The sequence below is a fragment of the Seriola lalandi genome, unplaced genomic scaffold (assembly GCF_002814215.2).
Source record: "Seriola lalandi dorsalis isolate HSWRI2012SDOR001 ecotype SW California unplaced genomic scaffold, Sedor1 jcf7180002054898, whole genome shotgun sequence".
Lineage (NCBI taxonomy): Eukaryota > Metazoa > Chordata > Actinopteri > Carangiformes > Carangidae > Seriola > Seriola lalandi.
This window is the reverse complement of record NW_019525450.1, coordinates 4,725,771-4,743,709: the sequence shown is the minus strand read 5'-3', so window position 1 is coordinate 4,743,709 and position 17,939 is coordinate 4,725,771. Positions and strand designations below refer to the sequence as shown.

Sequence of the window (17,939 nt, the reverse complement as noted above, 5' to 3'; positions counted from 1 at the left end):
CTAAGAAAGATTAGAAGTGCATTATCAAATATACAAAAGCTCAGATACTTGATCCCGAAAGAGATTCCTGGAATTATACCAGGGAGAAGTCAGAGGAGGAAACTGAAGTTGTGTAAGTATTCTGGTAGGAACAGGAGCACAGAGGGGGACACTGAACTCTCCAGTAGAGCAGAGAGACAGGAGAGAGCTGCAAGGGATGGTAAATAATGAAGGAGATGATCATGCAACGAAGGAAGTTAAGAGAGACTGTGGCTCACCCAATCACTACAACTGTGAGTCTGCCTCTGCCATCTGCCACATTAAACATTTCTAGCGATCTTCACCTTTTTTTTTTTTTTTTTTTTTAGCTATAGTGCTCTTTTCCCTGTCCCACTGAAACTCTTGCCGAGAAAGACAGATGGATGCAGTCTTCTGGGTTGAGGTTCTTTAGCGGTCTTTTAAACATTTATTTAAACATTTATTACTCTAAAATGCTGCCCAGCACAACCACAGACCTCTAGCATCAACCAGCAGCTGGACTAGAGGGATTAGATTTAAGTGCCTTGCTCAAGGGTATCTCACTGTTAATCGTTGCTGGGGGAGAGGAATGTAAGATTAATGACGTTTCCCCTGCACGGATTCACCAGATGGCTCAGGGATTTGAACTAACAACCTTCAGAGTACACTTCTACAATCTAAACACGTTCATTTGTCCTGCTGCTTCTAACAAATGAAAATAAGACGTGATGGCTTGACATAGCCTGAATCCTTTTGAGCAAATCATTCACCACCAATCCCCGAATGTGATCAGGAATACCGACAAAGTTTAAAGCCCTAAAATACAAAAATAGTAGATAAATAAGACTTTTTATGACGTCAAATTTAAGCAAACAAAAACAGCAAGGCTGTGCTATAAACAATAACTTTATGCCAGTCAAAAGTCTGCTTTATACTCAAAGAGAAATGGTCTAAAGTGATGCTAGAAAACACAATTTACCAATGAGAAAGCGGTGAAATTCTAAACTGAGCAAAAGAGGAAAAAAAACACAATTTCTTTGCAGTAGAGCAGAGGAGTCATGTGCGTGTCTAATCTACAGCCGTCGCCCCCTATTTTTATCTAAGTGAATGAGAAATAGAGCAGTGTGACAGATATACCTCTCCCACTACAGTCAGACATACAGACAGACAGGTGGGTAAACAGCCAGCCCTCCTGTCTCTCTGACGTAACAAGTGACAGGCTCGGGCTCACCACTGATGACAGATTACAAAAGCAGAGAGGCAGGAAGTGGAAGAAAGAAAGGAAGAGGGAGAGAGAATCCCCCCTCCCACCCACCCTCTCGAGCTGTGGGAGGCTGCTGGACTGGAGAAAGCAGAGGGGAGGAAGGGTAGTGGTGACGGCTTATTGTTTAAGCTCTGTGTGCTGCGGTTCCAGTCTCAGCGCACACTCATCCAGCCCCGGCTATTTATATCCTCTCAATATCCATGCAGGCGGAGGCAGGCTGCAGTCGTTTTCATCATTGCATACATTATGGAGACGCTGCATAAAAGAGTCTGCCTGCTGGGGGTGTGCCTGCTTGTACTACTTTTCTTACAGGATTTCCCCATTTATATTTGGACCATGATGGGTGCCGTTTCCAGGACTCTACACTGTGGTTTTTGTATTTAAAGTAAGAATGCATGCCAAATGCAAGAAGACTTGAGAAGAAAAAGAAGATTCAGTGAAATCACATATTTTTCTGCAATCTTAATGCTACTAAATATATCAAAGGTGGAGTTCAGCAATTTATCATTGCACTTTCATTAAGTCCGAGGCCTTCTTAGAGACAGATTAAATAATGTATCGTCAAAATTAAAGCACCAGAGACTGAGATATTCTGTCTTTAAGTCTCTAGTAGCAGTAAAACTCCAGAAATGCTGAATCCTACATTTCCCATGATCCAACTCAGCAGCATCTCTCGTGAGTTAAGAAGGCTACCACCAGACCCACAGAATACTATAATATAATAGTAAGTAATAGTAGTACTATAATAATATAGTAAGCTGACCTTAGTGTGGAAAATCTGAGGATTGCTCCTTTAAAAATTTAATTCATTCAAGTTAATTTAAGTTAATTCCTCCCAGCACATGAAACTAGCACTACAGTGTAGCATGGCCAACACGGGGCTACTCTGAAAGATTGAGGATGCAGTAGAGTTGTTTCAGAATAAACCACACTTGCAAGGTAGAAAATAATAAAAGAATATGTGTCCCAGTGTAACAATATGGCTCTTTCATCAGACCGTGGATACAGACAAAATTTGAGAGTAGGACAAATATACTGTTGGCTGAAGTCTCTTTAGGGGAAATGCTGATAAGAACAGAATTGGCCTTTTCCTTTAATAGTTAACAATGAAAAATACCAGAGTGTCTTTAAAAATGATAGGATATGAGGCTCTTCACATAGGTCTATGCTAAGTACGCACTGGTGAGGTTAACAAATGAACTGAGAAAGTGATTCATGCTCAAAAGTACATTAACAGCAGTGTTATGCGTGTGTGTGTGTGTGTGGGCAGCTGTACAGACTTGGCTCCATTTATCTTTTAGCTATTAGATGAAGACAAAATCTTGCTGCTGATGTAGGCATGCATGAGTCTGTGTGAAAATGCAGAGTAGAATAGAAGGACAGAATGACTGAAGACTACTGCGGCCTTAGTGCAAAATGATATGTGGAGGCAGACAAGAGGTGGAAGCTCCCAAAGTGGTGACAGGAGGGTTGGGAAGTGGAGGGGACGCAGGCCTACAGCCAGAGAGTTGGGGATTCTGGGAGGCTCAGTGCTCCACTGACAGGACATCTGCCTGGCTGTTGCACATGCACACATGCACACGCGCGCGCGCGCACACACACACACACACACACACACACACACACACACACACACACACACACACACACACTTCAGCCTTTGCTCATCCTGTCAATGTTACTGAACTCTCACTGACAACATACACACAACCACAGAAGTACACACAAAATGCCCTCATCCCCCTAATATATGCTGTCACTTGCATACATATGCATACACATTCTCCAACCATAGCCTTATGTATGCTGTCCCACACCTACTTAAGTGGCTTCAAACATCCCAGGGGGTGAGAGAGAGAGAGAGAGAGTGAGGAGGAAAAAAAAAAAGGGGGGGGGGGTGCCTGGCCTCTTTCATGGCCTCTCCTCCTCCTTTGATGGCAACACATGACAACTCCTCCATTCAGACCCGAGGAGGAGGCGAAGCATGGGGATGGAGACACAAAGAATGTCATTAGCAGCAGCCACGGGAGGGTGCTGGTACAATATGGTAGTGGCATTAGTGGTGACTGGAGCTGCAAATCTCTTCAATAAAAGAAGCATTCAGTGGCAGAAGCACTAACACCATGGAGAAAATTCTCCATGAAAAAACTGTGGACTAAAGAGGGGAGAGAGGGAGAAGAGATCCAGATAGGCAGAGTGGAAGAGGCTGAAGGCAAAATCCAACTTTCTAAGGACACTGGAATACTAGTTTTGCTCAAAATAGAGATTATAGAGATTACCTGAGCAGTGAGTAATCCCAAATTGAGAAAGAAATTGACTATGTGCAGATTCGGTTGGTGCATCCTCAAAAAAGAAGGTAGACACAAGGACAGATAGAAACAGAGCTGTACTTTCTCATGAAAAATGAGATCCAGTGCACTCATCAGGCTGTCAACCAGTGTTTGGTCTTTTCAACCAGAACACGATTGATAGCTGTAAAACAAAAGTAAATTGAAAGTAGCTGCCCTAATTATTATTCATTACTCTCTTGAAGCAATTATATATTTGAGCTACATTTCAGACCCAGCTGCATATCTTTTCTATTTTCTGTTACATAACATTTTCTAACTGTAAATTAATATTACCATTTTGGTGTTGGGCTCATGTAAGAAACATCTTGTTCCAACAAAGCATATTTGAATGTGAATTAAGACTTCACAGAGAGATGGAGCAAAAAGGAGACGGAGAGAGATACAGCTCAACACAATGAAACAGAGACATGGGGGGAAAGTAGAAAGAGAGATATAGATGATGATACAAAGTGAGAGAGAGAGAGAGAGAGAGAGAGAGAGAGAGTGCTACAAATGAAGAGGACAGAGCTGACAAGAGCAAGGACATAAGCAAAAGTTAGTGTTAGTTAGAGTTATGGGAGTGTAGAGGAGTGGGTGCAGTGGGTGGAGGATAGAGACAAGCATGAAAGTGTTGAAGACTGTCCGTTTCTATATCTGCTGGTCCTTAATATTAACAGCAGTTTATCTGTTGGTTCCAATGCCAACCATGAATAATAGAAGCTCCACCCAGCTATGCCTGAATTATTAATACCCAACCACAGTCTTGCATTAGCGCAGAGTGTGGGGCACTCTCCACTGTGGGGTGCAGGCACATGTGTGCGCTCACATGCAGGAAGTAAAAATGTCTGTGCACACATACAGAATATGTGAACAGGCATTTAACACATGCAGATGCTTCCATGCATATTCACTCACTGACAGGAAGTGAAATTATTGTGCAGTCTGAAATGTCTAGCAGGTTTTTCCTTAGAAAACCCATCTGGTGCAGAACCGCTGACGCATTTTACATTTTGGTCAACAACAAATGTGGTTCATACACACACACACACATATATATATATAACTATAACTAGTTATATATATATAACTAGTTATATATATATATATATATATATATATATATATATATATATATACATACACACACACACACACACACCACTATTCCACATTCATGTCACATCACTGTTTCATTCTGCATTCAAGCAGCACTAACAAAGGTCTTTATATCCAGAATGCCTGATGCAGAAAACGTTGATACGCTGATATAGAACACAAGAAGATTTAAATTTAAGTGATGAAAGTGAAACGGCTGTTCTCTTAATATCTAGCAAAATAACTAGTTATTAATCATTATCGTTTCAGCCACAATTGTACAACCCTAGAGACAATGTTAACTAGGTCATTAGTTTCTTTTCATAGGCTAGGTTAAGAAATGTAGCCTAATTAGCTAAAAGGAGATCTGCTTGACACTGCTTTGATAGTATGTTACACATTACATATAACTGGAGGTCTGAAGACTGGGTGTGTGTCTGTCTCGATGTGTGTGAATCAGAGACAAAATACTGAGGCATGTCACCTCTCCCTATATACAGTATGCTGGAATCTTAAACCCTTATTATATCACACAGCATATACAACCAAGATTCACATGCAAGTACAATTAAACAGACATCTGTGACTCCGACCACTGACCTTGCATCTGCTGCAATGACATAGAGGACAGATTCCCCTGCACTCCACACCTCTCTTGATCAAAGAAACAACAGAAAACAACTCTTGCTTCCCCACACACAAAGCCAGTCAACATAGCCTGCCAACCAGTCTGTAGTGACAGGAAAGCAAAACACAACATCAGCTGAAACACTAAACAGAGGCTACAATGAACAAATGTATGCAGACTAAAAGAACATACTGCTACATTGAAGTATCTGAATGTATGTGTGTATGTGTGTATGTGCATGTGTATGTGTGTGTGTGTGTGTGTGTGTGTGTGTGTGTTCCACAGAGAGTACTGTGTAGGTTGAAAAACTGCATTTGGGCAGCACATCCAGAGCCTGTTTTCACCTGTAGATGAGGACATTGGGTGATAAGGTGATGGTGTGGGTGAGAAAACCCAGGTAGACACTGAGGCACACAGGAAGCACCACAGAGGAGAATTTCTGCTAATGCAGAGCCAATGTTTGCCAAGGCAGCAACTGCAAATCTTGCCTGCGGAGAGCAGGGCTCTGGGACTTCTTCAGTAAATTCACAAAAGCCTCACACACACTGCGTGCAGTGATAACCCTGTTCACTCTCACAGCCTAGGGACAGGATACAGCCTTAAAGAGAAACCTGTGCAGATAGAGTTAAGCAGTATGATCTTAAATTTGTTTGTAACCATATGGTATATACCATGATTTATAACTGTGCCACTTACAATGTGACTTAATACAAAAACAAACACACATCTACATGTTCCTTCTCCCTATTCACTTTGCCTACATTTGCATGTTCACCTGGAAGGTTCGCAATATTAAGGGCCATTACAGGGTCCCAGAGCAGCACTGGTGCTGTTCTCACACCTGTAGTTCAGTTCCTTTGCTTCAGTCCAAAGAAAATGAAATGTTGGACCAACTGAATTAACACAGCCTTAGTGTTACTCTGGGACTCTGGCAAGGTCTTTCAAATGCCAATTTTTCAGTTTTGATTAGTCTATAAAATGTCCTACAATACAAAAACTAGTTCAGATCAACATTCCAAAAAAGGATATTTAAGTTATAAAGATAAAACAGTGAAATGTTACATTTGAGAAGCTAGAACAAGACAAGCAACTACACCGGTTGGTATTTTGGCTTGATAAATGGCTTAATCAATGGTTTGTTGATTCATTTTCCTGTAATCAAGTTACTGTTATTTTAGCCCTTAATTTTCATTTTCAAAATATGAGGTGAGACAACAGGAGGGAACATAAAAACTGTGAACACCAGAGCAAACATCCTGACCATACGAGGCACTTTACGGTTAAAACACAGCACCACATAGATGGATACATGAGGACATAAACACAGTGGTGCTTTATTACTGCAATAACATCGTAGTAACAACATGAAGAGCATCCTATGCCAATAACAATACACAGTCCTCTGCTTACCTGACTGAGCTAAATGGAGGAAGCATAATTGGCACCAACAATGAAAATAATCTACAACCTAACATTTATCCAAACTCTGGCCCTTACTTGACACAATGGGGTTAACACTTCAAACAAGTCAACGAATATGCAGGGAGGGGTCCTCGTATCCTAAATGGTTGGTACATTCTTACGTTCCCCAGAGACTCAAGATGGAGCTGTGCAGAAACTTGAGACGGGTGGCTGTATGTTCCTCCGACGCTGACCCCACCATGGTCTACTCAAAGGCCTGGACCTTGCCATGAATAGCAGATAATCTCTGTGTGTGTGTTTGTGTGTGTGTGTGTGTGTGTGTCTGAGTGAGAGGGAAAGAGACAGACAGAGAGAAAGAGGGTCAGAGAAAATGACCAAGTGATAATATGTGGGTCTGAATGGGTGAGTGACTTTACATGTGTGCACATAAGTCAGAGGCCAGTAAGAGAACAGAATGAAAGACCTTGTGTGAAAGTATAGTGTGAATATAATAATGAAAGAGTGTGTGAGAGAAAATAAGCTGAAGTCAAAAGGTTCGCACTGTGCTATCAACTTTAATCACTACAAATACTCAATAATCCCCTTTTCTCAACTGACTGACACCAAATCTAGACTTATAAACTTTTAACAAGTAAAACATTAACCTCCAAGGAAAAAGCCAGAGCCTCAAATGCCACATATTTAGGCTGTCACCTGCTAACTAAATTAATCATGAAACGATATGTATTGAGACCCAACTCGACCTGAACATTTTCCAGTGGAGAAACCCTGTATCAGGTGGCGAAACAATATTGATTTTTTTCGAAAACCTGCACTAAGCAGAAGACAGAAAGAAGCAGTGTCTTTACATGCACATTAATAATTATCCTGCATGAGGATTTTTACTTATATAATGCATTTGCATGAAATGATCCGTAAACAGTTTATTCCAATGATCTGTTTGGATGGAAATTGTTTCTTTAACACCTGCTGAGTTCATTAGTGGTGTGTTACTTTGAATCTTGCTACTTCAAGGAAACAGCACTTACACTTAATCAATCAACAATCCAACCAGTAAACAGGAGATTTTAATTATAGCCCGTAGCATACTGGTTAGTTTCCATATGTCTTTGCTACTATATTACCATACCATATTACTGGCTTATCCCACTTAATTCAACAGAGTGAGGCAACATTTGAGCAGAGTATCCTGAACATGGCGTTGATATTAGGATGTGAAGTTAAAAAGGGAAGGAACAGGAGACTGCTGACAATCAGTGAAAATGCTGCAAGACTGCTGGTGTGTTTTACTACAGATTTTCATTTTGATCAATGATGTCAAACCTTATGAGGACTGATGTCTTTTGTGTGGAAATTTTTAAAACGTTGCAATGAAAGCCACCCACCAGGTAACAAATAATACTTAGCATTAGATACTCACCACACCATTTTATTTCTGTATCATGTTATTTATGTGAAGTTTCATATTACCTGGCTACTACAGGCTGGGTGACAACTGGCTAGAAGAGAGCATGCGCATGTGGATACACTGTAGGGCTACCGGGTAGATACTGTTGACCGCTAAAATGGACCCGAGGAAGAGGAGCTGTTGCGTGGCAGCAAATGTGGATCCAAATAAGTTAATCAAAGTGCTTATTCTCATGTGACTAGCACAGAATATGATGCCAGCTTTTTCAACATTTAAGTTGGCGATTGAAAGGGTTTGGGCCACAATAATGTGCTGATAGGATTTCTGTGTGCGATAATGGGGTTCATCAGCTGGTGAATCAGAAATATGTCCAGATGTAGGCCACAATCTACAATCAACATCTCTATGCAGACTGTACTGCAGAGATTTTCCTAATCTCTCATTTGAAAAAAATCTGGAAAAATGTTGCTTTTATTAAAAGGATAGCCTAGGGGGAGTTCTACACACATAAATGATCAAATAAAATCTTCCTCAAAAAGGAAACCCTGTATTAAAGTAGACCTAATTCAGGTCACTTTACTGTTCAACACTCTCTGTGACATCATTAAAGCAGACACATTTGCTGTACTGTATCTTTGAAGTCAATCCGATGACTCAATTGCACAAAAATTACTCTGGAATGCATAGAACAGCGGATAAAAGAGGAAGCACTGGAGCCTCCCCACCGAGACACAATTCATTGTCACCATCACCATCACCACCATCATCATCATCATCAGTGATTCATTCTGCATTCTTCTTAGGACAGCTATAATAATGGCTGGGAGAGTTTCATATCTTTATAAATGGAGAAACATGCCATCAAATTCATACTGACTGCACTACTTACCCTTTATTTTTCTGTATCATCTCATCATATGAAGGACTCCAGTGAACCGGGACACAGGCTGATCAAACAGTGAGGGTAACCAGGGAAGAACACAACTTTGAATGACATGTTAGCACGGTGTGCTGGTGACTGGGGAGGTTACTGAAGTACAATGAACTGATTGTAACATTCATTTGAGACTTGCTTTGTGACATGGTGCATTATCATGCTGGATATAGCCATTAAATGGTAAATTGTGGCCATACATTGATGCACATGGTAAGCAACAATACTCAGACAGGCTGTAGCATTCAAACCATGTTTGATTGGTATTAGGGGGCTAAAGTGTGCCAAGAAAATATTGCCCACACCATTACACCACAATCAGCCTAGACTGTTGTCACAATGCATGTTGGGTCCATGGATTGATGCTAAATTGAATAAATTGGATTGATGCTAAATTCTGACCGTCTTCTGCAGTTGTAGCTCATCTGCCTCAAGGTTGGACGTGTAGTGCACTTGGCTCACCACAGTTGTAGAGAGTGGGTATCTGAGTTACTGTAGCCTTTCTGCCAGCTCAACCACCAGTCTGGCCATTTTCCTCTACATCCCTCATCAACAAGACATTTCCATCTGCAGAACTACTGCTCACTGGATGTTTTTTGACAGCAGACTGCTGTGCATGAAGTCCCAGGATGTAAGTTGTTTCAATTTAAGCCTTCTGCTATGGCTTTTCTTCCTGTCTAGTGTGCATTCTGCCAAAATAAAAGCACTTTATACCAGAAATATCAGAAGTAGCTTTTCAAGCCAGATGACATGAAGCAATAAGGAAATTATCCCAACATGACATGAGTACAGTAGGGCTGTCCCAAACAATTATTCTTTAAACGATTAATCTAGCGATTTTTTTTTTTATTAACCTAACAGTAATTTTATTGCAATTATTTTCCAGTTAGTCATTTAATATAACAATTTGACCCGTCCAACACACACAGAATCTGCAGACTACCGCACCGTTGGTGTCAAGATTAAAGTATTCCCAAACTTTGGAGGACCGTGTGCGAGCCTTTTTTGCCGCGTGTTGCTCCACACGCTCCGTCGTACTGCTGGTAGACGCCGTCGTGTTGTTCAAATAGATTACACAGACGCAAATCATTCATGTAGTCAATGACTTCAATTACGTCACCACGTTGTCCCAGCCCTTGCGCTGCGCTTGTATCCGGGTAAACCAAAGACGATGGATATAAACGGTCCCATTAGAAAGTTCCGGTTTTGTTCTATGAACATTTACCCTGTGTGGTTTTACACGACGCGTCGACACTAAAATTCAACGTCGGATAATTTTTATAATCGACAACGTCGATTACGTCGGATAATCGTCCCAGCCTTAGAGTACAGTCTTGGTCATCAGCATTGTTTCACATAGAAAAATGACTAAGGCAACTGTTTAGACAGTCAAAATGAGACGTCGATGGTATTTCACCTCAGCCTCAACCTGTGACTCACTGGTCATCATTATAGATTTCTTCCACTGTAAATAATCAGAGCAGCAAATCACCATGTTGGTGCAAAGGGGGAAAAAACATCTGAGCTTTTTTCCAGTAAGAAAGTAAGAAACATTGGAGTCAAATCGTTCAGCTCATTCGGTCAAAATCAGCTGGATATATGAAAGCAAGCAGCACTGCTGATCAAAGCCTACGTATGTTTCAGTCATTCTGGCATTCACACACACAAAAAAAAACAGACTGAAGTTATTCATCAGCTGAACACTTCTGTGCTGATAGCATTAGTTACTTTATCTAACTGAGTTTATTTTATGGGAGCAGGAGCACATACAATACGGCAGCTAGCTATATACGAAACACTCCCCACCAATGAAGTCACTTCCTTATTTTTTGCTAGCCTACATTGTTCTTATTAGATTCTACCATACTGCAGTTCTGTACACAGACTAATTGTTTATTTTTCCTCACTAAGCCCAATAAAATCATTTTATTTTGTGAGGTGGTGAGAATCTGACAGAACAGTGTCCTGTAATGCATATATTTACATTTCTGTCTATAATTTGTGCATTTATGCAGGAGTTGGCTGCTGTTTTCAAAGCCAGAATTAGACAAGCAGAGAGACATATGCTCCTGACGTCAGCTCTTCTACATGGATCCACTCAAAGAATAAGTGTCCGGCTGTTTCCCTCAACCGAAATTTTTCCTTCTGCTCATTATTTCATGTCAGATCTCGCACAACCCTAAAAAACATAGGCTGATGTCATCCAGCTCATCTGTCAGTTAAACAAGAAACCATTGTGTCGTTCTGCTTTGCACAGTGGGGTAGCTCTGCTGGGTATAGAAGCAGGGTGGTTAGTGAAGGACGAGCAGGGACCTATAAGCCACATCAAAGCTGGTGACTTGGCAGTTTTGGTTGATTTATGTCTTGGGCCTGAGGAATTCTTCACTACCCCATTTCTAAATGATCACCTCAGGTAGAAAATCGTTATGTGGGTAATAAAACATTTAAGCTGCAGGTTACAGGAACTGGTGGGGGTCCCCCAACTGTCATCTGACAGGTCAGGCTCCATTTATATCGTTGCCTCTTAAATGTAGCAAGCATACTGCCACACTATTTTTAAAGGATTTTAAAGATTTTAAGGGAAAATTTGTTGTTTGTAGACTGTTTCTTAATCTATATAATGTATTTGCAATGTGTTCAAAGTCAAAATATTTTTACTTTGATGCATGACTGGAGAACCTAATGATTCAATGCCATCACAGTAGCAACACATAAACAGTGCAAAAGGGAAAAATAAACAATGAGAAATGAATTTGTCTGAAATGGCTTCTTCTAGAAATTTTGGATTATCAATATTCTTGTGTGAAGCGCTTCTCAGTGGGGAACCTCTGGAGGCCGTGGGTGTAGTGAAAGTCCAGGCATGTGTCAGGCCTCTGGCTCTGCTCATTGCCTACATTGTGCAGCTAGCCAGCAGGCGTGGCAGTAGAAGCCTCCCAGCCTTCAAGGAGCTGCCTGACTGACCAGCCGCTGCCCAGATGGAGGGGCCTCGCTGAGTTTGCACGCAAGATGGCAGCCACAATGCCGCTATTCTACTGGGAAGCATGATCACCAGGAGGGAGGGTATGAGGGGAGTTGCCATGATCACAGCTCAGCAGGTGCTGATCAAATAAGAAGATATACGAGCGACACTGTAAGAAGAATAAATTAGGACCAAATAAGTGATGTTTCTGGTCGATGTAGTTAAAGCAGGAAAAAACAGGATTTAAAACAGGCAAGCACCGAATGTGTTAGTTAAATTTAGTAATAATATAATATAATATAATGAACAGAATGGGCAATTTGAAGACGTCAATTTAGGCTTTGAGAAATTGTAACAGACAATTTTCATCAGTTTCTGTCATTTTATGTGTTAAGCTTCGAAGAACATTGAGGTTTCCCTCATTTGCAATGATGTCGAAATACACAGAAATATACAGAGTTAAAGTTCAAAAGAGGACTAAGCATTTGTTTAAACATTTGCACACTGAGGTGTGAACTAATGGATTAATCAAGACAGTAGTTGGCAGATTAATTGATAATTAAAATAATCATTAGTTGCAGTTGAATATGAAATAAACAGTATAGCTGTGTCTCAAATTGGGTACATCACATGTAGTACACTGTGCACAGTATACTCATTGGCGCAGTGCGTGACATCGGACGAGACAGTGTTGTCTCAAATCAAACAGTGCTGTTGTACACTCACTGGAAATGACAATTGCAACATGTGACCGCGATCACCAAAATATCTGCTGGCTGATTTACTCATTTGTACAGCGTTTCACACCGAACTTTTTGACCATTTTGAGTGTACTGCATGTTGTCATACTTATCAATAAGCACTTATGTGCTCAAAATAGCAAGTGTGAGTATGGGAATTACGCAAATTAAGAAACAGCATAGGTATACTTCCTTCACAATACTAGCAGTAATCTAATTAGGAGTACCACAAGCAGGCAACACAGCAGTTTCTTTAACAGGAATCAGCTACAGTCGTGTCTGGTGTACACAAAACACAAAAAAACCTTTGATCACTTATCAGCTAAGAGATAATGAGACTGTTGTAAACCTCACAAACAAGTGTGTACAGTACTATTGAATGATGCACCTGTCTGTCTCTGCACATATTTAAAAAGAGGAAGCAGTGCAGGTGCAGTGCAGATCTGCTGCCAGTTTCACTTTCCATCATCATTCCTAAATAAGTGGACCATAGCACTGCTCGCCACTTTGCATCTTGAAATGTCTAGAATAAACCTGCACAACTCAGGATGTGCACATACCTTATCAGACTCAGTAAAATACATTACACTGTGCACTTTGTGTGTTCGGGTATAAATAGTCATGCACTGCTAATAACTCAGTGTATTTCCCTTTACAGGTACTAAACATACTATCCCATGCTGCTGAAATGCAGACAACCATGAGTAAATGGTGTTGAATGCATCTATGCAGAGTGATACAGCCTACTGTGTACAGTAAGTCTCGCACCATCTGTGATGTCCTGTTGCTCATGAGTGTCAGTATACTGTTAAGCTCTGCACCAAAGTCACCACGATAAATCCTTCCTCTGGTATTGCACTTGCTGATTAAAGAGACAGTGGATGTTGGAGAGAAGAGGCTGGAGGAGAAAAACGAACTAAACGCGGTCATTGTGTTGAGGTCAGCAAGGCCTTGGACCGGCTTCAAATGTGCAATGAGATGGTCAGTGTACAGACAGAGGAGCCATTACTTCCCAGCTGAGCACATAAGCCAAGCTCAGAGCTTAACACAAGACAGTAATGGAACTCAGCTCCTAGCAGCTTCAAGGGTCGACCAGAGCAATTTTTTTTCTTCCCTCCTCATAACTCATCACCAAAAAGAAGAGAGCCGACATGTAACTAAGCCTCCAGACTTGTCATGTCACCTCTAGTCCTCGTCAAGCTGCACCTCCATTGGATTACTCTTATCTACCCATCAGTCAGTCAGTGAGATGGGGAGAGCTATTGACAAACAGTAGACAGGCAAAGGAAAGAACTTAGCGTGGTTCAGGATTTAATCTGCAAGTCTTCTGCCACCTTACTGGATGGGTCTGACTTCACAGATGGAGCTGGAGCTGTCTCACTACTCAGACCAGGGATGAGTCACGCTGTGTTTAGAGCACTAGTACAGTGTGCTAAAATAAAACATTGTGTGCAATTTTTTTTCACACAGAAATGACATGAATTCTTACACTGAGAGAAAAAAGGCATTAATTGCAACCACTCTCAGCACAGACCCTCCAGCCACTATGCTGGACATCCTTGGACACCGGCAGCAGGTTAGCCCTGACAGACACAGCATATGGATTCTTAACATGTTGCAGTCTGGTTCACCAGATTCCTCTGGGGATAATGGATGCCAAGCCCTCACACCCCCACCTCGCTCCAACCAGCCTTGGTAACAGATTTCTCTAATAGAAAACCCAAAGCTACCACGGCGCTTCATCAGCACTCAGCACTGCAGTTAAGACAGGTGGGTTGCAAAAAAAGATAACAACTATCTGGTAGCAAAGAAATAAACAACAAACACCAACTGTTACAGCGTTTTTAAAATCACAAATTAGGAGACATTTTTAGAACTTGCGTGCAAACTAGTTGCAATTTTGAAGACTAATTTGTGTAAATTAAATTTATCGGTAAACCAGCAAATTGTGTAAAATAATTCTCATATCAGACTGTACAACTGCCAATGTCTCCATCCAGATAATAATGCAAAAATCCAGTTGTTGATCAGCCTCAAACCCACTGTAGCAATCAGTTATCCAAATAAGTGACAAGATCTGAAGGGCTGATATTTTAGATTCTGAGCAGTAAAGTCTGATAACAAGCACAGCCGCAGAGATAATACACTAATCGTAAGATTTGTCACTGAAAATAATTAGGTGCTGTGTAAAGTAACAATACACCGCAGACACTACATTGCTCTTGTCAGTCATGCCACGGCTTGCAAAGGTATGTACATTTCAACATTTCACTCAGACTTTTACCTTCAAGCTTTGACTGGGGCACAGGCTTCACGCCGGTCTGATTCATGAGATACCAACAACATTTAGCAATACCACAGTTATTGTCGGTATATTTCATTTCCCTTCACCTGAAAACCTCTGTGTTTACAAGCATCCACCCTGCTTAGGTGTCCTTGAGCAAGTCACTGGAGCTCTACCAGCTCCAGGATGGTGTTCTGTAGCTTAACATGACCTCTGACCTTCTCATGGAGCAATGTAAGAGAAAAACAATTCCCCTGTGGGATAACTACACTATCAAAATCCCAAACGTGTTTTACAAATATCTCCTCTTATTGTCATTAGCAGGACAACTCTTGTGTAGCATTGTTTCTTCTGTTACAAAGAGGCACATATTCACCTAAAACCAAAAGCAATGCTAAAGAATGTAATAATGGACACACATTAAAACAATATCAGTGGAAAGATACTGATCAGTGTTTCCTCAAGCCAAGGGGCTGAACCTCAGCTCCAGCCCTGTGTTCTAGTGCAGCGCGGAGGTGGCTAAAATTACTGCGTCCATTGTCGGACAGTATAATTGTTTCGTGCTTTCTGTCCCCAATTCCCAGCAAAATACAAACCCAATACAAAAGGTCACGCCACAGTATTGGCACAAGTTTTATATGAAAGTGGTTACTATTTAAACGACACACTAACCGTGCCTCTACACGACATTTTACAAAAATCCCAAACGGCGCATCCGCCTGTAACACAATGCAGTATGCTTCCCTGTTTTACTGACTTCCAGCTTTATCTCTGGGTCTTCCTACAGTACCGGCAACACTGTGCAAACAAATATATACGAAAGACAAAGAGGAGAGTCAAGTAAAAGGTCAAGATTACAAGGCGTTAGCCACGACCAAGGTGCCCGACTATGGAAACAGAAGAGGGAAAGGGGGGTGACTCGGAGGTTTTGGGCACAGCCGCAAAATCGCCCATAACAAGAACATAATAGCTTACACAAACCAACAACACAGTAGTTGTTTAACAGTTGTCTTGTTCCGTCTGTGTGTGCTGTTCTGCTGTCAAGCCCAGGGAATGTGTTAGGGAGTGAACCGGGGAAATAAATCTGTTCAGACTTAGCATAAATAGTGTCCGATAATGGATCTCGTGACGTTACATTGTATGTTAACTAGCAGCTAACGCTAACGCTCTCAAACAGGTTTTACGTTAGCTCTGTACACTGAAATCCGTTCACATTAGCATATCACTTAAAAGCCGTTGGTGAGTGTAAAGTACACAGAAGACACAGGCAGCATATCCAGCCCAACAGTGACATCCCCTCCCTGTTCACTATCCTGGAGCTCCCGATGCTAAAAACGTTGCAGCGGCGGCAGCAGCAGCAGCAGCGGCAGCAGCAACAACACAACGAAGACAAAACAGTGACTGCGCTGTGAGCAACTCACCCAAAAGATACCACTGTGGTGTCGACCAGATGTTGCTGTAAATTAACGGCGAAGGCCCATTAGGATGACTCCTGCGGTTGGGGGGCATCCAGTTTTTGCAGCAAGATTAGACAATCCCAAACGTGGCTTTGCTTTGACTGTTGTCCGTACTCTGTCTGCATATGTGTGTACGTTTGCGTGTGTGTATGTGTGTGTGTGTGTGTGAGTGGCGGAGCTCTGAGAGGCCTGCTGCTGGAGGAAATGGTCTCCGCTCAGTCAACGGAACACGCATGCGCAGAGGAATAGCACAGCCACGGGGCGAGCGGTCTGTGAGCACAACCGTGTGGCCAACAGGTGAGACTGTCAACCGATGGCGGACTTGTTACAGCGGGAGGTCTCCCCTCAGCTGTAGCTGCCTGCCTGTACGTTTCAAGCTGGGTATTAAGCACAGGATGGATGTATGTTACATGTAACATACCAGTACATCTTGTATTAGGCTACTGTACCCAAGGCGAAGGGTAATTCTTTACACAAAATATGATACAAATTCCTCCAGAGGCTCCTGGATGCCTCATATTGATTGTATGTCAGTTGGTTTGTGTTAATATAATTAACTGCAAATTAGTTAGGGAACACACACTGCATTGTTACCTGTTTAGGAGCCATTTTACACAAATGCCATTTGTAAATAAATATGTGTAATCAATTATCACAATGATAAATACAGATGACCACATACTGAGCTCCAAAAGTATTATTAATTGACTAATATTTGGTCCACACCTGATCTTTCTCATTGCACATTGAATACTAGTATCAGACACCCCTATTTACACACACATCTCACTCCTGGTACTATGATCAGTGACATCATGAACAATCTACAAAGGTATGCCTAAATTAATCACAATCACGGAACACTAGAAAAAGTTAACACTACAAAGAGTTAAGAGAGCACAACATTTGATTCCATATATTTGTTTTCCACAAAGCATTCTGGGAATCATACTGGATCTTTCAGTTAAAAACGTTATTGCTTTATGGGCTCAAAACCAGATTTGATCTCAAATGCTTCTCATTACTGATGAGTCCATTTCTGTATTATGACGATCTGGGGACTGATCTCCACAACAGTGGTTAATCAGAACGTCCACTATATGAGTTAACATTTCATATGTACTTAAAAAGGCCCATTTAAATATTTTGTAAGATATGAATATTGTTATCTCAGATTAGTTTTTTCCCCCTTGCTATTATTTCTTGACATAAATATCAAATATTATACACCCTTATTTAATTGTATAGCTTGGACCCCTAATTAACTTGTTTCAATATCTATGTAGCTCTTTCAGATTATCCTCTTTAAGCTAGACATCTGAACATTTTTATGGACATCCTCTACAAGAATTTATGGTGTCTCATGTTGTGCTCTCTTAACTATTTCTGGTGTTCACTCGTAATTAACTCAGATGTGCCCT

The 17,939-nt window shown here is 41.3% G+C and overlaps 1 protein-coding gene across 1 annotated transcript in view; it reads right to left on the bottom strand.

Annotated features, from left to right (window-relative positions):
• Positions 1 to 16,709, bottom strand: part of cskl (c-src tyrosine kinase-like) — a 40,644-nt gene extending 23,935 nt beyond the window's left edge. The window contains exon 1 of the mRNA XM_023429740.2: positions 16,483 to 16,709. The gene's annotated coding sequence lies outside the window, so the exon portion shown is untranslated. The remainder of the gene's footprint in view (positions 1 to 16,482) is intronic.
• Between the last annotated feature and the right edge of the window lie 1,230 nt (positions 16,710 to 17,939).